General features: G+C 47.6%; 1 protein-coding gene across 1 annotated transcript in view; it reads left to right on the forward strand.

Moving 5' to 3' along the window:
- Positions 1–13,050: 13,050 nt before the first annotated feature.
- MRTFA (myocardin related transcription factor A) overlaps positions 13,051–23,948 on the forward strand; it is a 91,759-nt gene continuing 80,861 nt past the window's right edge. The window contains exons 1-2 of the mRNA XM_072037253.1: positions 13,051–13,062; positions 20,090–20,153. The gene's annotated coding sequence lies outside the window, so the exon portion shown is untranslated. The remainder of the gene's footprint in view (positions 13,063–20,089; positions 20,154–23,948) is intronic.

A 23,948-nucleotide genomic window follows, 5' to 3' on the forward strand; every position in this document is an offset into this window, starting at 1 on the left:
GAGCTGCGATCCTCAGCGCTTGTCACCCAGCTGCCCGCCCTGCGGGTGCTGCTTTTATTCTTAGCAGCAGCTAATCTCTGCTGTACCCTCACGTCCAGATATGGAGCACGCAGTTTTCTTCGCGGTGAGATTTATGTGGAACGAGAGACAAATGCTGAGCGCTTTGGCGGGCTTCCCCGTGGCTTCCTTGCTGCAAATTGTCGCTTTAAGATTCTTGGCTTGGCCACGCGGGTCTAAGTCTGTGATTGATAGGAGATTTCAGCCTGCCTGGGTGGATTAGAGATGCAGTGGGGCCCCACATAAGTGTCCCCTTAGCTCAGCTCAGTGGTGGCACATCAAGAGGCACGGAGTTGCCCTTTTGTACAAAAAATCCCACCTTTCCCTCTGTTGTCTGAAAGTTTCTCCTTCTTCTAACGTCCTTGAGGACTGACGGTGGCGTGCTGGTGTCAAGCTGTTAGAAAGTGCTGCCTTTCATGAATGCTGATGGGAGAAAACTAATTTGATGGATTTTTCTCATCATCTTCCCTTGTGCACGTGCCCATGCAGTCCTAAGCCTTAGAGCGACTCCTTGCATACAAAACACTTCTCTTCCTTTCCTCAGGCTTATTTCTCCTAGGTTTGCCTTGTGACCAGGAATCAAAAACCACTTTGATCCTGCAGTTCTCTGCTTTTGAGATTCACCAGATTACAGCAGGTAATGTACAAAAGGTTTAGGGTTTTAATATTTTTTTTTTACATGATCAGACAGCCTTTTATCTCCCTGTTGCAACCTCACTCTTCCCATAACATGTGAAATGACACAAAAGCCCAGGGGACCACAGAAGCTGCCTTCCTCCTGAGGACTGTCCCCCGGGTGAGGCAGCCTCCTGGGATGAATTTGTGCTTTCTGTCCGTCCTTGCAGCGGTGGCTGCTGCGGGATGGAGCCGTGCAGTGCGAGGAATGGGGAGTAGTATGGTTTGAGCTTGCCCACGGCTCGTTTTGGTAGTGGAATCCCTTCCCATCATTCATCCCGGAAAGGGTTTGCTGAAGGAGATCTGCTCACCAGCTCTTCCACTGAGAGCAGATCTGGCAGAAAGGATGGCAGCCTCTGCAGGGCCAGTGCTTTATTATTGTGCTCTCCAGTATCCTTCATTTAAAAATCTGCAAACAGAAAAGGAAGCCAAGGCTCCCCCCCTCTTCCTGCCCTCGCTGCACAACCCCTTTTTGCCACGCTAGGTGGTGGCAGCCTTGAGCTTTAAATGCTTTCAGATGTGAACCCAAAGCTCCTGGGTTTGTTTCCCCTTGTGTCAATCAGATACAATTAGCAGCACACAGAAAAGGAGATAAAATGCAAACAGAGGAAAAATAGTTTCCTTCTCAATGGCAGGGGGGTCTGTGCAAGACGGGGTTGGTTTTTCCTCCCCGCTTTTCACTCAAGTTGTGAGGTTGGGGCCAGGGGAGTCAGTTGGCTTCGCTTCTCAGCAGAGGATTTGTAATCTGGTGGGGAATGAGGAATCTTCCCCCTTGTCCTCGTTCGTCGTGGACAGAGCAAAAAATAGGATGCGAGCTAAAAATACTTTGGCATTTTGCTTGTGGTCTGCCTTATCTGGACGATCGCAGTGCTCAAGGGAGTCACATCGGTCTTTCACGAGCCAAGCGGGATGTGTGGCGGGGAGGTCCTGGCCCGCGGGGAAGATGCACTCAAGAAGGAGAGGAAGGGCCCTGCCAGGAGGCCAGCGGGTGAGCCTGGACTGGTTTCTGCACACTCATGTGAGCAGCTTCCATCTCCTTGCGGTCTCTAGGGCCAGGCATCATCTCCTCCTCTGCCTCCTTCCATGCTTGACCCCAACGGTGGGGGCAAAGCCAGAAACTAGAAAAATTCAGTATATGGTTGGTGGTTGGCTTCTGAACCTTCACACACGTCAGAAAGCAAAAGGAAAGTAAATTTCCAGCTTCTTCTAAAACACAAAAATGAAGTAGTTGTGGATGCCCCATCCCTGGAGGTGTTCAAGGCCAGGCTGGATGCAGCTTTGGGCAACATGGTCTGGTGGGAGGTGTCCCTGCCCATGGCAGGGGGTTGGAACCAGGTGGTTTTGAAGGTCCCTTCCAACCCAAACCATCCTATGACCTGGGACTCTCATCCAGACTGACAGCTGGGCTGGTGAAATTCAGGCTGTTGGGTGAAAAATACCAGATGGCTCCAACCATACTCCGTGATGCTGCTGGAAGGAAGTTGTGGGATCAGTGTTGATTTTTTCCAGGTTTAATCTGATTCTGAAGCGGGTCTTCTGGAGTGCAACTTGAACATACTTTCAGTCAAAACAAGGAGCTCTTGTTCTGGATCCCTTCCTAGGCAGGTCTCTGGGTTGAAATCAGACGGCAAGGTTGCCGCCCTTGTAGCTAAGCAGCACACGTAGATAACTGCTGCAAGGTTCATGCTGGGTGATTGAAATATCCCTAATTACATCACTCGCTATGTCCCTGTAAGTGCACAGAGGCACGGAGGAGCAGCCCCCTGGGCCCCTGCACGTTCTCCTTTACGCTAAGGACTTATGCGTGGCCAGGGTTTCATAAAACGCCTTCAGGGCATCTTGGGTGGAGCTCTGTCCCCTGTGAGGTTCCCGAATGATATCAGAGGAAAGAAATCTCGACATGTTTGTTCCCATGGGAAGGTGTTTGGGAGCAGTCAATTGCTAAATTAATTTCCTAAGCGTGGGATTGCGGGAACGGGAGAGCCCCCTCCTGCGGCCAGGTTGAAGCTGCCCTGTTCCTTAACTCCCATAAAGGCCACGTCCACGAGGGGCTACCAGCAGCCTTACTCTTCATCCTGAGCGTGTGTGAGTGGTGGCTGATGGGTGTGAGAGCTCACTGTTATTCCTGCCCACGCCAGCCTGCACCCGCAGGGATTTTCCTTCGCTCTGTTTGCACAAGAGGGACTTTTACAGGTCCCACACATCATAAAATATCTGCCGGCATCATGACCTGGTGATCAAACCTTCACAGAAGTCCTGTGCTTATCCATCCCCTCACCAGTCCATTCCCCCATGAGCAGCTTCACTGTCCCTTGACAACCGCAGCAAGGTGATGTGGCACAAAACCAAAGACGACAGCCCTCAGCCACGGTGCTCGGTGAGAACAAGCTGGGCCCCCTGGTGCTGCCATATCCTTCTAGGAGGGAAGTGGAGGTGCTGTGCAGGGCATGGCAGCAGGGGACAGCCCACGATGTCCCTTGGAAGTCCTGCTCCGGGCACTGGCAGCCTGGCTTGCTGCTCTCCTGCTTCTCCCCTTCATCATGCCACTGTTTCCCTGCTCCCTTTCTCCTTTTCTCCCCCTCTTTAAGGTTTAAGTGTTAATGCTCAGCTCCTCCTGGCAGCAGTTTTAGCAGGACCCACTGTGCCTGCCAAACTCCAGCAAAGGCAGGTTTCATCCAAGAAATGCTATTCCCAGGGATCTGGAAACCCAGAGCTGTGCACAGGCTCTGGCAGAAGGGAGAGAAAGTCGCTTGGCACAACTTTGGGCAGTCAAAGCCCCTCAGAGCAGCTGGAAGATAGCAGAGGGACTTTGTCAGGCTTTGTTTTCTTTTTTAATTGTTAATTAAGATATCGTCACTGATGAAGTCAAACAGTTGTTTAAATCATCTTTTTTTTTTTTTCTTAACAACAACAGTGAAGCTGATTTCCCACAGAATTTCCCGTTTGTTCTTTGCTTAGCACTCTCGCTCAAAATGCCCTCCGTCTGGTATTAATCATAGCCACAGATTTCTAAACAGCTTCATCTCTTGCAATAAGAGTTTGGGGGGAAGGCTGAGTTCTAGGACAGATGACAGCAATATTCCTATGCCTTTTAAGAGTAATTAATTTGTACTAATTCTTACAGCAGTATGAAAGCAAAAAAAAGAAGGTTGCGTAGCAGAGGATAAAAATATGAACATGTAAAAATAAAGGACATAAAAATACACGCTGGCCATGGAGCCAAGCACCTCCACTGCCACAAGGTCTTCCAGGGGCTGGTGCAGGTCCACAGGGCAGCGGTTCCTGAGGGCGCATGGATGTGATGGGTGCTGCTCGAGGGTCCCCTTGGTGGTTTTTCTTCATCTGTGGCATCACCAGATGCCACCTGGTTTATACTCCATCTGCAAACCAAAACTTTCTACCTGCAGACTGGAAAAGCTATAAATGGCTGGGACCATGGGGACTGAACTTCGTTATGGTCTCTTGGAGGTGCGCCCGCTCCAGCGAGGCAAGGCCCAGCCATGTCGGGGCTGTGGGAGAGGCCACAGCCACCAGCAGCTGCCAGCACAGCATTAAACCCAGTCTGAGAGAGACACGGTGTGTTTGAGGCCCAGTTTGCTGTTTCTCTGCCCCACAAAGACTTTCAGTCATGCTTTTGCTGTGCCCCCTGCTTTTTAGGTGCAGTGTGAGGACCTCTCGCTACTTCTGGCCTTGCAGCAGGCCCATCTGCCTGGGGTTCGGCCCGCCTCCTTCAGGGCTATGGATTCAGCCCTGGGGGACTTAAAAAAAAGAACACCCACACGCATCAACCTATTTCACCTATTACTGGGTGAGTAAGCAGGGCTGAGGAAGCCCCAAAGCTGTGTAAAAGGAAGCAGAACCGTGACAGAAATGGGATGTGGCTGTGACTTGAGGAGAGGTTTTGGCAGTGAGTAACGCTGTGAATGCCGCCCGCTTCTGGGAGGTTTGGTATTCACAAGGTGAATTTACCAGTGAAATCCCATGCAGTGGCTGTTCCCCTGTTGCTCTTTGCTGCCTTGCCCATGGAAACTCCATCTTTCACCGCTCCAAGCTTTCACCAGCTGCTCTCGCTGCTGGGGAGCTTGGATCAGGAGACGATGGCCTCAGATTTCTGTCCAGAGCTCTCCCACCCAGACAGAGAAATAAAGCCACTGAGCAGGATGGAAAATCCGTTATTTTTATCGAGATATTATTATTTGGGAAAGGTGATAACATTCAGGTGTTTTTAAGCACTGAAGCGTGGGTGCCATCACCAGCAGCAACAGCAGAGGTGGGTGCTCAGAGAGGACATAGGGCTTCTGCCTCCCCCACATGGAGGTGTAGGCAAACAAAATTGGTGGTAGAAACTCTGGGAGAAGAAGGTCCCAACAGAGAGAAGGATGGGGCTTGGGAGGAAGAAGAAGACGCAGGACTTGGTGGCAATGCAAGAAAGAAGACTGAAAGCCTCCCCTGGGCACTTTGCCATTTCATGTCTCCACCTGAGCATCCCTGGCATGTCTGGGACCGCTAGGGAGCTGCTCTTGCACACAAAGCCCAGGCACGTCTCCGAGCCCTGATTTCAGCTGTATGTACAGATCTCCCCAGCCTTTGCTTAACAACCTTTATTGTACAGTAGAAAGAGGAAGGTCTACCCATAAAGATTGACTTTGATCTTTGCTTTCAGCCATTCACCAGGCTTCAATTTTCCATGTGCTTAAACATTTGGCTTAGCTACTGCTACAATTTTCTATCATGGTGCATAAATTTAAGACTATTTCTGCTTGTATCTGAAGTTTTACCATTTCCTCTTCTTGGAGGAGGTCACATCCTCTAAACCCCAGGAACACTGCAGTGAAGAGAGGGCATCCTTGGTGTGATATTTTCTCAGTTTCAGGCCTCTCATCTGTGCCCAGCTCTTGCCCGCATCAGACAATCACTTTTATCTGAACTCAAAGCTCACCAGGGAAAGGAGGAAACAGAAAAAGAGAAAAATAGCATCAGTTCTGTAATAAGACAAATCACTGTTGTCAAGTTTATTTGTCTCCATAACTGGAAGAAGTTCTTTTTATAGGCTTATTATTTTAGAAACAGCAAACGATGATGTGTCTGCCCTCTACGCGCAATGCCCAGCAGAAGAGTGTGCCACTAGATGCGTCACGTACCACACATGCCAGGTTCCTGTTTGATTGTAATTTACTGCTTCTGAGGGGGTTCAGTGCCTCCCTTTTGGGGATTAGTCTGATCAAGCAAAGATTATTGTTGGCTCTTTCCCTGGTAGGCAGCCACCATCACCATATTTTTTCAAGTGGCTCCCATATAAAAAAATCCACAACAAGCTTCACGCTTGTAGAGCACTGGTGGTAGCTGGTACTTTTCCTCTTTCAAAATAACTGCTTGGAGGAAAGGTTTTTGTTTGGTTTCTTAGGCTTTATGCAGTTACTTATTTTAGGCTGCTTTATTTAGCTTATATTTTTGTTCCTTGTATTGAGCCAAAATTTTTCTTTTCTCGAGTTCGTTTCAGTACTCCTGGCTATCTCACTAGTACCATCACAGCCACTCCTCCTTCCTTGACATTTAGGTTCTCCAAAGTTTCATGACTAATCAACTCATTCCCTTCCATAGTTGTCATTGTACCAAGTTATACATTTCAGATGTTTTCAAGCATGGATTCAGCAGGGAAAATTAAATACCCCTTAAGGCTTTCCTGGACTTGAGGCACCTGTACCCAACACAGGATACCCCCCCTCCCCCTTAGAGCAAATACTTCCAATCTTTGGCTCGCTCCCTGTCTCCTGGCAAAATCACTATGGAAAGTCTGAGAAGGAAGATGTCTGGGACATGGTGGCACCAGAGGAAGCTGGATTTATTCACTACAGCAGAAAGGGCAATAGGGATGCAGACAGCGTCCAGGACAATGCCCAAGATACCAGGTGAGACAGCTGCTCCAAATACTGGGTTGCTGGGAAAACAGAAATGTAGTCAAAAAAATACAGATGTAATATTTATTTTTATATTTGGGATGGAATCAAGCACTGGAAAAAAAAAAATCTTGGTTGGTATACCCCTATCTACATCCATCACACTCTGTTTTTCTGCCAATGAAAGTGGCCTGACAGCAGCCTTTCCAATTCCAGCTCGTGCCTTTACTAAGGCACCTCAGCAGTAATGAACTCGCAGAAATTAACACCCCTGCAGGCTACTGCTCAATCTGTGATAGAAAGCAGTGGAAGATTACACCCGGAAAAGTTCAAGAGAAGAATGGGATAATTTGCCCACACAAGAAGTTACTTCTAGTCATGGGCTTTCTGAGGTTGCTGTACACCCCGAAGCTATTGGAATTTTATCCCTCAAACATGAAAGAGATAATAAAAGCAAGATCCTCTAATTATCCTTTTTTTTTTTTTTTCACTATAATCCTGTTTAAGACTTAAGCTGACTTGCTGTCCCTGACAGTCTGTGAAACTCTCACAAATAACATTACTCTGCAATAAATACATTTCCCGCACACACATAACATTACTCTGCCAAAAACCCTTCTCCTGTTATCCATTTTTACAGTGTGCCACCTTTCAGGTTTGCCGAGTCCTCATGCAGGACAGGAGTAAGCAGCAACTCGTGCAACACCTTCACAGTCTTTATTATTTTCTGCTTTTCTGTTTTGCTCCCTTTGAATGCCTGACGAGCTGAGATCCCCAGGATATCCCGGGCAGAGCTGACGTTATGTACTGGCACCAGGCACATTTCTGCAGAAATCGGCTCTGCAGGGAGCGCTTTCTCACCAGGCCTTCTAATGAGACGGGTGTTTAACCCTGCCTCTGATAAATGGCTCCCTCCAAGCAGAAGGGGCTGCAGAGGATCAGCATCCAAGACACTGAGCAGCCCCCGGTGTTAATTAACCCCCTGCAGGCAGATCTCTGGTTTACGTGGCTGCCATCGGGTGAGCCCTGGCTGAGAGCCCTTCGCTCGCTGCCTTGCCAGCATTTAGAAGAGCCCTTGGCAGCTCTGCCCCACCAGGATGGCTTTCCTTGGGAGCAAATTCAAGCGGCTTCACCTGCTCAGCTGCAACGTTGCATAGGGGCAGAGAAACTGGGAGGCAGCTGCAGTGCACCAGAGAGCAAGAGTTGGTCTGTGCTCTCTTTAGAAGTGAACTTCAGTCCTGATTCCCTTGTTCTAGCCTCTTTTTTTTTTTTCTTTTTTTTCTTTTTTTTTTTTTTTTTTTTTTCCTGGATTTGTTATTCCGTAGGAAAATCAGGCCTGAGAGGCTGCATTCCCCACATGGCATTGGCACTCGCTCGTTTTTCCTTTCATTTAATTCCTCTTTTCCCAGACATAAATCAGAATACTCTGATTTCTCTCCAGAGCTTTCCCCTCCGCTGCTTTTAATATATATTTTAAAGCACATTTTAAAATGTTCATCATCACAATTGTAAATCCCGACATTAAGACTGGAAGGCTGAACATTATCCTAACAGAGCCTGCCCTGACTGCAGAGGGTTTTGGAGATGCCAGGCAGGGCAGTTGGTTTGTGGTAAGGAGATAGAAATATTCAACGTGCGCCACTGAGATCAGATCTGAACAACGAATAGCAGGATAACAAGCCTGGTCCAAACAAATTTAACATACTTTTTAGAAAATCATCTGTTTTGCTGTCTCGTTTAAACATTAAAAGCCTGGCAAAAGGGTACTCTCTCTGTACAGTAAATTGCCTCAAGTCCAACGCAAGGTAACAACACCAGGCCACAGTCATCAGACCTGGTAGGTCAAAGCTTTGCCCAATATCAGGATGCGGCAGTGGAGGGAAAAAGCCTCCAAAACTAGGACACGAGGAAACAGCCTCAAGTTATCCCAGGGGAGATTTAGATTTGATATTAGGAATAATTTCTTCCCAGAGAGCCCACTGGAATGGGCTGCCCAGGGAAGTGGTGGGGTCCCCATGCCTGGAGGTGTTCAAGAGACGTGTGGACGTGGCACTGAGGGACATGGGTTTGTGATGGGACTCAGGTGAGGCTGATGGTTGGGCTTGGTGATCTTGAAGGTCTTTTCCAACCTAGGTGATTCTGTGATAACCATGTTTTCTAAGCTTTCTTCTAATGCCTTATCCAGTCATTCTGAGCGGACCAACAGCCCAAATTTTCACACACTGTGCAGTCAGGAAGGTGATATCGGTAACATCTGAAGAACACGTCGCCTCGAGCTGCACGGGAAGGCCAGCATAGGGTTAGCGATTTCCTGTGCCTATTGCAGTGCTGTGGGAACAGACCTGGGAGGCTGGGAAACAGAATTAGGGAGTCAGCCTGGGGCAGTGGGCAGGAAATGGGGCTGGGAGGCACACTCGGCATGAAGCCCTCCTGCTGCAGCTCTGCTCCCAGGTCTGGGGACGCGGCGTGCATTGCCAGTGAGTCACCGCAGCTGGACATCGTGAGTGTGGCTCCATCTGTGGGAAGCAGTAAAATACTGCAATAACCCCAGATCTTCTCGAGCGAGTTGGTGTCCCCATCCTTTCGGCCCGAAAGATTGTGGGCAACCTTCAACTTTTCTTGGGAACCACAGCGCATTTTGATCACGGCGCTTTTGAGTCAAGGAGTCTGTGAAGCACCATGCTCGCTACGGCGAAGGCTTTCCTACCTGCATGGACAACCTGGAAGCCAGGGCCTTAAGTTAATAATTTATGTCTTCTTTGACAGAAGACACTGCAATTATTACAGTTGAACTCTGATACCATTCCACACACTTTTTTACATGCACTTACCACTTCCTCAAACATTTTTTTTTTAACCAGAAATTCTTGTGTTTACCATTTGCCAGAAAGAAAATGATCTTTCCTTTCAAATCTTCCAAAAATTCAATCGCTTTTGCCCTCCCTTTCCTATATGTTACTATTTCTCTGAGCATTTGACCACACCAAATCCCTTTTTCTATTTTTATTTTGAAAAGGAGAAAGGCAGACATTAACAGACATACCTTGGTGTTTACCAAACTGAAACGGCTGACCCACTTCAAACAGAAAATCCTTACTGCGATAGAAGAAATGGTTGTCTGTAATGCTTTGAACATGGGCATCAAACTACTTCTCTAAGAGGTTTATGTCCTCTCTTTTTTTCTCAAAATGCATTTGTACCACGGGAATTACAGGACAGCAATCAGCAATTGATGTGCAGGACGTGGAAAATGAGAATGACACCATGCGAAGAACATGATTCAGTAAAAAATGTGCGTGTGGCTGGCCTCTCTGAAGGCAAGGAATCATGTCAGATGTTTCCTCCCATCGCCTCTTATTCTTGCTTGTCAGGACGTGATTAAACACGACTGAGAACATACCATCCCCTCCTAGTTTTACAACACACAGCAGTGTAAACACAGCAGGACTCTGCTCTCCAGTAGGAGCCCCGTCTCCAGCCTCCACAGCCCACTCCTCCTCCTCTGCGCCCTAATACATGTACTTGAACTCCAGTACCTTCTTCTGCACCCTCCTCTTCATCTCCCTGCCCATCCCTGCAGGCTCACCCTCCTCGTCAACCTCTGCCCAAGCAGCCTGAGAGAGAAACGTGGGCTCTGTAGGCTCTGGCAGGAGGCCATGCAGAGATCTTCCGAGCTCCTGTGATCGAGTGACTGGCGGTACTGTCTGGCACAAGAGCTCATCTGGCCTTGATGCAGGCAATTCTGGCCCAGCAGAAGCTCTCTGTGTGCATCTTGCCAGAGCTGTTGGGGGAAAAACACCACAGAGGTGGCTTCCCTTGCAGCCCAGGTCAGTGTCTTGCAGGAGCCTGGCCATGGCGCCCATTTTGTGGCCCATGCAAACCTCTGGAAAATTTGGGATCTGCTGAGCTGCTAAGATGCGTGTAACCACTCAGTAGTGAAGCTCACAGAACTCATTCATTGCAAAATTGGTTATGTATATATTTTAAGCTGGATCAGCTCGCTGTGCCCACCAGGATCTCTCCTATTTAACTTGTCCACCAGCACAAGGCGAGACAATAAATATTCTTAGGCACGTTCCGAGTTGTTGGGTCATTGAGGTTTCTTTAATAGCTTACGGTTTTACGCAGAGTCATCTTTAAATGGCTGAAGGCCATTCAGGCTTTACTGTTAAGCTGAGTGTTGAGCCATTTTAAGACCTTTATCTTTAGAAACACTCTTAGGGACACCTTTTAGCTTTGTTCTCTTTTGGTGCTTTTTTTTTTTTCTGCACTCCTTGTGCTTTTCTTTAAAGAGAAATGAAATCTAAATGCAAAACTGTCAGTGATGACTAAGACATCAAGCCTGGAAAATCAAAACATTTCTGTGCAAGACTCCGAGCCCAGTTGCTCATGGTAAGCACCCAAAAGTAACTTGATTTTCTGATTCTGCAGCTGAGTTGAGAACTGCGCTAGGTTGGGTTCTGCTGCATTCTGTTATACTTCACTGCTGTTTTCTTTGCTGAATGTAAACGTTCATCTAGCATTAAATCAAATGGGAGACATTTAATATACTTGATGTGCTTCCCTAACAAATAGCACAGACTGTTCTTACTCCTATGTTCATAAAATATGAATTTAGTTCATTCATTATGAATTTTAAGAAAACTGAAAGCTACCGAAAATAACAAACGGGCCTTCCAAACTAAAACGAAATACGGCTTACATGTAATACGCATCCTTCACTTTTGATTATTCCTGCTGAAAACAGTAAGCTTTTATGGGCAAGCATATTTCTTTCTGTTTTTCTCCACTGTATGTTTATCAAGGTCTGTAAATACCCTTGGAAATCTGCAGTAGTAGATACTGAAAGCAATCAGTAGCATGTAGAGGAGGTAAATCAGCAGAGGCGTTAATAAAGTAATGAAACCTAATCGCAGAAATGAAGGGAACGATTTCCATCTTTTAAATGTTCATCTCTTGAAGGAGGATATGGCTAGGCGAGTGGCTTGTGAATATGAAATCCTGGCATGGCTGTGAGCTCTGCCATCAGTTTGTGGCACGCATTTGGGCACATCATTTCTCCCCGTGCTGTAAACAGACCCATTAACGTGGATCCTGAGCAAATGATTTCAAGAACAAGCAAGGCACCACTGTTGGTAACTCAACCAGACAACCAGACTTTGTCATCTGCTAGGGGCATTTCTCTCAGCCCCCTGACGTGCTGTTCTTGGGGAACACAGAGGAGAAGGCAGGTAAATGTGCCTGGCTTGTCATTCAACCTGGGGCTCCCAGAAGCACCACCGCCCATGGGAACGGTGCACATTTTGGGCTTTCCTCTTTCGCCCAGCTGCCTCAGGAGGGCTAACCCTGCCAAGGAGCATGGCGAGGGGTTACATGAGGGTGGAGATTTTTTCCTGCGTACTTCACATGCATTGCTGCGCGGTTATATCATGGTTATATCACGGTTATATCATGGATATATCATGGATATATCACGGATATATCATGGTTATATCATGGATATATCACGGTTATATCATGGATGTATCACGGTTATATCACAGTTATATCATGGATATATCATGGTTATATCATGGATATATCATGGTTATATCACGGTTATATCATGTATGTATCACGGTTATATCATGGATATATCACGGATATATCACGGATATATCATGGATATATCATGGTTATATCACGGATATATCATGGATATATCACGGATATATCACGGTTATATCACGGTTATATCATGGATATATCACGGTTATTTCATGGATATATCATGGATATATCATGGATATATCACGGATATATCATGGTTATATCACGGATATATCACGGATATATCGTGGTTATATCATGGATATATCACGGTTATATCATGGTTATATCACGGTTATATCACGCCCCCCCGTGCCTCTGCCAACTGGAGGGGACCACGAGGGGCTGCCTCGCCCCCACTGCCCCACTGCTGCACCCTCGGGGCGCGGAGGTGCCCCCCTTTTGTCCCCCCCCTCCCCATTTTTTTGTTCCCCGCTTGGCTCTGCCCCCATTTTGATCCCCCCTCTCATGGCGGCGCTGTCCCTTTAAGAGCAGCCCCCTCCCTTCCCCACCGCGCCTCACCCTCCCCTCCCCAATGACATCACCCCCTCCTCCCCATTGGCCCTCACGCCTGTCACTCACCCCTCCATCCCCGCCCCCCTTCCCTTTCGCCCTGCCTCGGGCCCGTTAGCTTCCCCGTGTTCTCCCTTCTCATTGGTCTCCCGCCCTGTCGCTCACCCTCCCCTCTCCGCGCTGATTGGCGGAGGCGGGCGCAGGCCGGGCGGCGGGGGGCGGGCGCTTCCGCGGTTGCGAGGCGCCGGGCGGCGGCGCGAGGCCGGGCTGCCCGCGGGGGGGGGGCTCCGGCAGGGGCGGGCGGGGCCGGGCCGCGATGGAGCCGTGAGCGGTGAGTGCGGGGCCGCGGCACCGGGGGGCGGGGGGGGGGGAAGGGGACGCCTCACCCCCCCCCAGCACCCCCAGCGGGGCAAAAAATGAATAATTGTAGGGTTTTGTGTTGGCTTTGCCCGGTTCTGGTGGGTTTCGCCCCGATTTTCACGCGCGGGGGCGGTGACGGGGGTTCCTCCCCCCCCCTTCAAGCGGCTCACGGCCCCTGCCAGGCTGGGTTTTAGCCCAAAATAAAGGTGAGGGGCGGGGGGGTGCCGGGGGGGCGGCCCTTTGTATGGCCCCGCTCGCTGCGGGGCCCCCGAGCCCCTCTATAGGGCGCCCACCCCCCACTATAGGGTCCCCACCCCTCTATAGGGCGCCTACCCCCTCTATAGGGCCCCTATCACCTCTATAGGGCCCCCACACCCTCTATAGGGCCCCCCAAGCCCTTATTGCTGCCCAGGTGCCCCCCCCTGCTGGGACCCCCCCGCCCCAGCAGTGTCCCATGGGGTGGGGATGCCCCCAGTGGGTTTGGGGTTTGGGGTCCTGGTCGGGCTCTGTGCCCTTTTGCTGTCCTGGCCACCCCCCCAGCGCCAGGGGCTGGCTCCTGGAGGGGCACGGTCGCCTTCGCTGGGCGGTAAGTAGGTTTTGAGGTCTTAACGTGCTGCGGGGCGAGGCTGTAGCTGCTTGGCGGGGTCTGGGAAGCCGAAACGCAGCTTTGATTTCTTGGTAAGACCCGAAGACGCGGCTCTGAGCGTTCAGAGAATGTAAAACGTGGGTATTTGGGGCCAAACGTGTCCATCCAGTCGATTCTAGCTCAGGCCTTGAGCAAGCTCGGCTGCAATTCCCCCTTTAAATTTGCGTGTGACACGCAAGGTGAGCTAACCCTGCCTGAGTGCACTTACAGGACAGAGGCTTCCAGCACGTGTGTTGGTTTTACTGCCAGGTAAATGCACGCTTCCAACACCGATTTCACAGCGTACCTGGCTGCTCGCACAGAAAACATCAGCAGGTTTCAGGAAAGACACCGCCGAGATCCGTCCCGTAGCGCTGCCGGCTGTGCGGTGCCTTCGGGACTTCATCAGCCTTTCTAAAAATAGTTTGGTTGCTTCTGGATAGGAAATGAGGGGGTACCCGTTCGTTGTCATTCGCTGCAGTCGTTATAGCAGTGAGCTAATAGTTGTGATTAAATCGAGGCTAATAATAGATTTAAACATAAGGCTGTGATCCGAAGCTGACTGCGAGCTCCTTTTCTGTTCTTTAGATCTGGGCTTTCTGCTGAAGGGAGAGGGAGGCTCAGTAAATGCCGTAAGTTTTTCACAAGTGGATGAATTTGCTCTCCCTAATCAGCAGACATTAACTTGCCTCGCTCGTAATTTAGATCCCAAACGTGAATTGAGGAAAACAGAGTGAAATACTGCCAGGTGGGGCTCCTTGGGCACCGCACCGCTCCGTACGAAGCGTAAGTGGTGCTTTGTGGGCTGATTCCTGCAGCTGCAGAGGCAGCTTTCGTTTCCATTCAGCCGAGGCTGAAACGTCCCCGCTCTGATACGAGCGCGCGGGGAAAAGAAAACACCGACAACCAAACGCAAAAGTCCGTAGGCAGCAAGAGGATCACGAAATAAAACGCAAAGGGAGGGAGTGCAGAAGATGTTTTAACGTGGGGCTAAGAGGATACGGCAGCTGCCCAAAAGCACGCTCATAGAGTGCTAACTTTTCTTCCCCTTCAATATGAAATTAGGGGAAACTCTTGGGTTTGGGGAGAAACGCTTGCTTGTGATGGTGAAGCAGCGTTGCTTTTTGTAGAGCCTTTCACCTTGGAATCTCCAGGTGAAATGTACCTTCGGGCAATCAAAATAGCCCGTAATTTAAGAAAAACAAACAAAAAAAAGCCCTACTGGATTTCCTTCAACATGATTCCCCTGCTCTGTGGTATAAATGTTGGGTTGGGAAGAAGGGGACTGTTACTAGATACAGGGGAGGCTTGGAGCAAAAAGCTTTGGGTGTTAGAGTAAGAGCAGATCCGTTCCTGGCACGTGCCAGAACGTTATCACAAGATTAATTGTTGTGCTCATTTGGAATGTGCGAGGTTTTTACCCCAAAAGCACAATTGGTAGTAATTCCCGGTCTTCTGTCTTCACTGGGTACACTCAGCCGGCCTTCCTGTGCTCGGGATGACATAATCTGCCTGTCTCGTTATCTGTTTACTTCTGGTAACTCAGAGTTATGAGTAAGATTCCTTTTGAAGAGAACACTTAATTTCTTCTGCTTAAAAAGAGGTAAGGATTAGCGCATCCTCCTGCAGTTACGCAAGGCTGTGCCTTTAAAGAATTGTTATCAGCCGTGTCCTGAGGGTCAGTGTCTTTTTCCTGAGAAACTGTTGAAGAGGAAGCAGAAAAAAAGCAACTGTTCAGCAGTCTGAAACCGTCAAACACCTACTCTGGGAAAGCCAAATGTAATTATTTCCTGCTGGACACATTGCTGAGCTGAGACTGAAGGCAGAGGATGTGGTTACGCAGACGTTTCTTTTAGTATTGGGGCTGTCTCGAAGAGCTCGTATTCCCATCTGCTTTTTTTTATTATTATTTTTTTCCATCGTGTGCTGTCACCTCGGCAGGGACGGTGTCTGCGGGGTTGGGAACCTGATTTTTAATCTCTGTGCTTTCTGCTCTGCCCCCAGCCCCAAAATGAAAGCTAGGGGAGGGGAGAAGGAAGGCGTAAATGGAGCAGAGGGGAGGGAGCGCAGAAGCTGCTCGGTAAGTGCTGGGGCTGAAAGGAGCATTTTTTGGAGCCTAAAACTGCCCCTGTGAGTCCTCTTTTACGCACGTGCATCAGATGGATGCGATGGACGGGGCTGTGTCAATTCCCAGCCTCCGGTTCCTTTGTCAAACGCTCCCCGGGCGCTCCAGGGAGATAACGGGAGGTTGGTGTGTGCGTTTTACCTCCCCTCCTCCGAGTGCTTTATGGAGTGCAAACACGGCTGAGTGGCTCCTTCAGGGGAAGCGGATGGCATCGGGGGGAGGACGGTTTGCGTTCCCAGGTTTAGGTTTGTCACGGCGGGCGGTCGGGGCGCTGGGATGTTGAAGCGCAGCTCGTCCTTGTGGAGGGCAAACCGTGCGTGCAGCTTGCACAGGAGCCTGCCATCAATCTGATCCAGCGGTTGCAGACATTAAGAAACAATGCCGCTCGCCGGAGCTCAATTTTCTGCGAGCCTTTTCTGTTTCTGATCCTTATTTTCCATGCAGTTAAATCTGAGCTTGTCACCGCGCAAGGTGCTGCAGTTGTCTAAATGATGCTTTATATTTAATGAGTCGAAGCGATGAATTCAGCTTCTGCGGCAGTCCTTGCCCCCTTCCTCTCCCCTTTTCTCTTGGCGGTGTGCAGTTTCTGGTGTGAAGAAGTATTTTGGATGTAGGCACGCTGCCACATCGATAGCATCTCCGCATGGACGTGAAATTTAACGCACAGTCACGAGTCCTCTCAAATCTGGCAAGCTGAAGGCTGAGCTTCTAATTGGGGGTTTCCTTTTGTGCCTTAACCTCGTGCCATCTCTTTGCCTTTGCTCTCCCACCACACACTAGCGTGTCAACTACTTCTACTTATCCTTCTTCATGAAGCTGTGCTCCTTCTTTCAGCTCCTTTTGGCCCTGCCCATCCAGAAAAGCAGGGTTTTTGTGGAGCACAAGGAGCATGGTGGCTGCTGCTGCGTGCACCGGCACGTTATTTGCCAACAGCTGAGCGGCGGGGGCTGCCTCCCAGCAGGTTCCCAACTCAGGGAAGTAAGAATTTGCTCCTGGACACGCTCAGGAACTGCTGCTGCTGTCGCCTGTGCTCGCCGTGGGTGCATACCCAAGCATTTGTGTGTCACAGACTGGAGCTGCTGGCGTAAAGCAGTGCAGAAAATTCTTCATTTTCCTACCCTCCAGCGAGGCAAAGAGATGTGCGGAGTGCACCTTGTCTTCAGAGTCCCTTCACGGTAGGGAGATGCATTTCCTTGAGTTCTGCCCCATCCGTGGCTAAGCAGAGACGCTCAGGGTATGTTTTCACTGCACGATTGATCCATGCAGTTGACACCCTGTTTAGCTTTACTCAAATGAGATCATCCTTTACACACAGCCATACCCATGTTATGATGAACTCATTCTTTCTGCAACTGTTTATAAGTGTGAAGGTACAGAGCCGAGCTAAATTCGGACGGGATTCACTTTCTGTCTCCTGCCGGGGAACTTTCCCTTCCTTTGTCAGGAAGCTGCTGGAGAAGCACTGAAGTGCTCTACTTGGATGATATCCTTAAAAAATATATTATTTTTGGTTTTGTCCTCTCTTCTGATCTTGTAACAGTACAAGAAGTTTCCCAAGAAAATGTAATGGCAGCTTTTATTTCTATTTCTATTCTGTTGGGTAAGTTGGACTTAGTTTATTATGGTTTCAAACCTGGGAGAGAGGTTTCTCTGAGCAGACAGTAGGGCCAGGTTAATGTTAACCCTAACGTAACTCTAAAACCCTCACTTCTCTCTAAATTCTCCCTCTCCCACCCAGTCAGGCATGCTTTATGGCAACACCTCGAGCTTGACCCTTTTGAAAGCCTCCGTCTGAGAGGCAGCGTGGCTGCTAAAGACGTGCTGTGAGCTCTGCGCTGCCGTGTTCAGAGCAGGCTCGCGGATCGTGCCGGGGTGGCTGCGTGCTGTTCAGACGTGCTCCAGCTCCCCCAGTCACCAGCGAAGGCAATAAGCCATGGTAATCACTGGAATCGCAGCCATTTGGCTTGAACGTGTAAACACTGGCATGTAAACATTTCCATTGGATGGAGGAGTTTATCAGCGAGATGAGACTTCTGCATTTCTCAGAGATGACACTGTTTTTTCTTCCGAAAATCTAGGACGGTCGAATTTTCCTGCGTTGACTAGTCAGAGGAAGAAGGAGGGCTGGAGGAGTGTTTTCATTGCGCTAGGAGCAAAGAACAGCTAAAGCAGCTTAACTGGGGAATTTTGCCAGAAAATACCTCAGTTATCAGGTTAATCTTTGCTCGCTGGCTGCAGTGGAGAAGGAGCAGTGAGGTGCTCACCTTGCCATTGTGGTTGTAAGGCGGTCTTGGGAAGTTTTGGTAAAGTTGGACGTGCTGATTTAAGCTGGATTGAAATTTCAGGGGATGACTGGATAAGGGTAACAACAGAGCAATTATACCTGCAGCATCTCTTACCTGAATGGCGCACACGTTAGAAAAAAAGATTGCTGACTGTCCGTGCCCGTGGCAAGCCAGTGTACAGCCCGAGTAGGGTTCTGATGACTAAACAGGCAATTGCGTGTTGCAATGCTTTAACCACCTGCTAGCATTGAGGAGGGACTTCCTTGACAAATAGAGCTGGAAGTTTTATAGTTGGCCTTTTATTGTCCAGGATATCTGGAATAAAACTACTTCCTAGTAGAGGAAGAAAGATGAACGTTGTGTGCTTGTGTGATACACAGTTAGGGACCAGCCAGCAGAAATCTTCAAATGAAACCCATCTCTTAACTTGGCCACACCTTCACGTAGGAAAAGTCTTTTCAGGGTACCTGGGTCTCCATTAATAAATAAATAAACCCCATTCAAACCAAACAATACCAAAAACCTGGAGTAAAGATTTAATACATAGATGAATTTAACTCATGCACTTACAGTCTGTGATTAAAAAGAAATAAAAGCTGCCACACAAGCCAACATTCAGTATCTAAATTTTGATGCTATGTGCTTACTGCTGTCTGAAGAATGCTCCAGCAAAATTACATGAAAAAGCATTTTTCATCAGGCAGTTGTTTCCTATCCTTATAGAAGACTTCCCTTGACTTCTTGAGGTTTTAAAACCAAGGCATTTTTGTCCTTACTTTTTAGGAAATCTAAGATTTATTTGTATCAGTTTTGTAAATCCCTTCTCCTACAGATTGTTAATTGGATGAGGGTTGACCAAGCGGATGTGCAGTTAGTTACCTGTATCAGTGAGCTCCTTCAAATTTTGTGATGCTCTGACCTTCTGAGCATCTGTGGTCATTCTTTCCCCAGTCTAACTGGTGAAATTGGTCTCATCCCGTCAGATGTTGGTGTCATATTCAGCTCTTCCCTCACTTTCCTCACCCCAGCTATGTCAAGGCTCGTGTCCTAAGCCCGTTCATTCATTCTCAAGTTTGTATTTGGGGAGGTTCCTGGGTTTTGTTTGTTTTCTTACTGACAGGATGTCAGCATCCCGGCTGCACTTCTGTGTGCCCACAGAGTGCTGCTGGTGTCTTGGAGGCCCTGAAGTCTGAAAAACCCAGAGGGGAAAATGGAATGGAAATTCTGTATTAAAACCTCCACGTGATTTGTTCTTTGAATGTGGCCTGCAGAAGTAGAAGTATGACAGCTCCAAATCAATTTCCGACCCTTTATATTCCTGTTTGAGAGAGGTTTTCCAGAGCCTCTGAAGTAATTATTTTCTACACAACTACAGCTGTGCACGTCTGTTAAAACTGTATTGCAAAGAGAAATGGTTGTGTTACTCTGCACCTAGGGGTTTTTAAAGTGTGTGGGATGCTTCCCTCTCCCCACCTGCCTCCTATAGGATTCCCATTGCAGTCTTGGCAAATCAGTCTACTTTTTCTTTTTTTTTTTAACCTTTCCCTGTTTTTCTTTGGATGTAAAACGTGGTTTAATAAACTAGTCATAACAGTCTCCAACTTCTAGCATCTAATGTTTAAGAATTATTTCAGTACAGGGATGGGAAGGTTGAGTGTATCATTCGGTGAGTATTATGGCTTGGTAAATCTCAAACAATGCATTCTTCAGAACTGACAAGCCAATGGTCCTAAAGTAGAAGTTGTGCCCTGGAAGCAGCGTGGGTATGTATATTCCAGCGTGGCAGCCTTTATTTTCAGTCCAACTTCCGCCGCGTGTGCCAAAGTAATTAAAGATAATGGAGAGAAAAAAAAAAAGAGGAAACCTAGGTGTAGGACTTGCTCCTTTACTCTTAAAGGAGAGAATGGGCTGTGGTGGTTGTTTTTTGAAGATCCCTGAGCATGTGTCCTGTTTTCCCTTTCAGTGACTGGGGAGAGAGCTGCTGGCATGGAAGTGAGCTGGGTTTGTCCGTGGGAGCTGTGAGTAAGGTATGTGTTGTGTTCTCTTTGCTACCTTCACTCTGCACCTTTTGTTTGTATGTGCTGAACTGAAAATCACTCATGGTCACTAAACATGAGGGTTAGCAGCATACCGAAGGGAGTGCTTTGCAGTGGTGCTGGTAGGAGGTGTGACAGCAGTCGGGTAAGGACTTGGTAGTGTAGAGCGTAAACGTACTCTTGTGCCCTTTCCATTATTGCCTAGCAATTAGTCAAGTTTATCACAAACGAGCTTGTGCTGTGTTGCAAACTTTTCTCAGTGTTTTGCCTGCACGTTTTTTTATGGTACTTGTATAGCTAGCCTGATTTATTCGAGTATATAAAGGCAGACAATTGCAATTGTTTTACATACAGTAAAACTGTAATGTCTGCCAAGATGTAACTGAGATTAGCACGATACAGTAGTGCCCAAAAGAGAAGATGATATATTCAGACATTATTTGTAGTCCCAGCCTGAGTCTCACAGTAAATAATAGAAAAATGTTTTAATCTACTGCAGCACCAGAACTCAAGTCCTGTTTCAGCTGTCCTTCCTCTGCTGGCTCTTAGTATTGTTGCTTCAAAGAAAGAAAACGTTGGTCTGTTTTTTTCCATACTGGAGGTTGAGTTTGTTTTTCTTTGAATTGGCCAAGTACAGCAGCAGTAGCAGTATTCCCCATCACCATCACCCTGCCACGTTACCCACGTTCATTAGATTTATGTGTCAGGAAGCACCTCTTGAGTGCTAAATGCTTTTCAATAAACTGTTTAGCTTAGACAAGACAGTGGTATTGATACGTGCTCCCGTATGAATCACTGAAGAAAATTCTTATCTATTTTTCAGTAGTGGGGAATGCTAAGGGGTGGGAAGTCAGCTCTCACAGGGCAAAAAGGGAACAGAAGATCTGGTAACTCGGTCTCAATTGCTGGGCTTCCACTTAAACGGATGTCCTGCCACTTGCTGCGTTGGGAGGTGCCAGTAAATTCAGAGAAATTTGGTTTCCACACCCGGTGTCTATTGATGGGGAGGAGAAACAAAGTCAATTCAGATTGGTCTAAGTTTTGTAGACAGCCTCATACTGTCATGACTAAAGAATGTGGCTGGGATCAGAAAACTTGCAGTCTCCATTTCAAGCTTTGGTTTCACACTAGGCTTAACATGGGGTAACTGAAAGCTGTCACTTTTCAGTGGGCCCCATTCCTCTGTTGTTTTTTTTGTTTTTTTTTTTTGGTACCTTGTCTAATGAATCTGTAGTTGTAGGTTTGGGATAGTTAGTATGGTGGACAGCAAGCATTTTTCAAGGTGTAGCTTTCCATCAAGAAACAGTGTGCTGAGCTGACTTGCTCTGTGGCTGCAGTCACTGGATTTGAAGCCCAGACGGTGGGAATTTAATTTAAAACTGAGGTGAGAGCAGAGAATGGAGGTCCATAGATATAGATATAGATATATTCTGAATCATAACCTATGATCACGCTGCATTAGGCAAAATGTAAAACCACCCCTTTACTCACAAAAGTGAGATGCTAAAAAAAGATCTAACCATAAACTCCTTCAGATAGTTTTAAGTTCCGCAGTTGTCTGCTGCTTTGTGCTGAGATGAATACTTGTGCTGTGACACCATTCTTTTCCTTTTTTTTTTCCCTTAAAAATTTTTTAAAGGCTACATTAGTTCCCTGAGTTGTCACCTTCCTAGCCCAAGTCACTGCTCTGCTATGCCCTAGATCTGTGAGTCCCTGTCCCAAAGTTCAAATCTTCTGGTTGAAAGCATATTGTTTCTTGGGAAGTTTTTATTTCTACTCTCCTCTTGTCCAAGGACTTTTTCTTCCAGATCTGCCCTTCAATGTGAACTCCTTCGTTCTTCCTCATCCCCTCAGCTTTTCTGCCATGAATTCCTGAGCTGAAGCTCACATCTGGCTGCAGACCATCAGCATTCCCTTTTCTAGTTTGCTGCAGCCTCCTTGCTGCCATTGATTGTTGGCATCTGTTGCCACATGCCTTTAGTGCTGGCTGGATCGAATCCATTGCTTCATCTGCTTGCCCCTTTGGGGGGGGAAGGAATGCTTTGCCTCCTACATGCAGGAAACTTTAAAAAATGCACCAGATGACAATTGCAAGGAAGTCGGACAGAAGGTGGTGAAAAACAGGCATAGAACAATCCTGTTGTGAATACACTATAGTTCATCATGCATTTCTTTGGCACCCGTGCAAGCTTTAAACAGCTTGCTCCCTCTGTTGTGCTGGCATAGGTTTTTTTGTGGCCATGGTGAGCCACTCTGGGGAACAGATCCTCCTGGAAAGAAGCGGTTTTTGCTCGATTATTTTTCATCTGGTCCAGTACATGTTGTCTCCGTAAGATTTATGCTCGTTTCACAATGAGGAAGGTATGAGAGTGGGAATGTGTAGCAGACTGCTTAAGTTGGCACTGCTGCTGGATGTTTAAGTGTGCTCTTTGACATTACAGTTCAGCTGATCTTTCAGCGAGCTGCTGTTGCAAAGGCTGGTCAAACCTCCAGGCAGCTGTGCTCCCCGGCTTTTTCCTTTGCATCAGAGCTGGTGATTGTGCAGCCAAAGGGCAAATCCATGGAGCTGACTGATTCTTGCACAAAATGGCTTCCAATTTTTTGCAGAGTTAGTTGTCTGACCTGCGCCTCTCCGTCTAATCTTTTGTACACCCTCAAAAGAGAAGCAGCAGAATAGCTCAGGAGGAGGAGGCTGGGTTCTCCTTTGAGCTATAAAGTTGAGCTGTATCACGTCAAAGGCCTAAAATATACCGGTATACCCACAGACCCAGGAGAACTGAACATTGTGTCTTTTTTGCTCCTTTTTGTTCTTTGAACTTCAGTGAAAATTGTTATTTCTTCAGCAGCTATCTTTAATCTCCCCAGCTAGGCGATTAATTCAACGCACCGTGAGGTAGGATAGAATTATGTGCCTGTAGAGTATTTCTCTGGTTCAGGGCTCGTTGTCCCTTGAAATTAGAATTGCCTTGTTCATGCTTTGGGCTTAAGAACTTCAGAAATAGGTGGGGAATTCACTTTTTTTTGGAGCAAGGGTTGTTTATTGTAAACAATCATAAATATCATTATAAATATCACGGTGATTCTCAGAACTAGCTCTGATATTATCTGTTCCTTTGTGTACCCAGAGTTTCATGAGCTTGAAAGCCACAAAGTTCCTCCAAATGTACATTGAATCATGACAAGTATTTCTTAAATATCTGGAATGCAAAACTACATTTCTTGGCCTGCAAGTTGTGGTTTTAAGAAATGGATATTTTAAAAAGATTGTTCAAAACCTCTCAAAGGCTTTCTATCACTTCTGGCCCGAGTAAAATGACTGCTAGTATCTCATGAAGAAAAAACTTACGGCATGAGAAATATGGCTCTTGATGAGTGGTCTTTAAAGTCATGTGGGAGGCTGTATTTGTCTACGTGGACTTCTCAACAGCAGAAATTAATGGTGTTGAGTGCTTTGCTTTAGTTGTGTTCTTTGGAACTTTTCCCCCTCAAGTCCTAACATCTCTATACAGATGCTCATGCCTTTTGTCTGATAAGATTTCTGTTGTTTTCTTGCTGGCCCGAGCATGCCTGCTGCCTCTTGTGCTGATGGATTTGCTGGAGGCGGTAGCTCCTGGGGATGCTTCAGAGATGGCAGCACTTACTGGCAGGGTACTGCACTGAGCACACACAGATCAGATTCTCTGGCTCAGGAATTTGCACCTATCTGTTTCTTACCAGCATCTTGGTTCGAGTGTTGCAAACATTGGATTTTTAGAAGAGATGTTGTAGGATAGTAACTTGCAATAA

Source organism: Anas platyrhynchos, chromosome 1 (genome assembly GCF_047663525.1).
Source record: "Anas platyrhynchos isolate ZD024472 breed Pekin duck chromosome 1, IASCAAS_PekinDuck_T2T, whole genome shotgun sequence".
In the NCBI taxonomy this organism is placed as follows: Eukaryota; Metazoa; Chordata; class Aves; order Anseriformes; family Anatidae; genus Anas; species Anas platyrhynchos.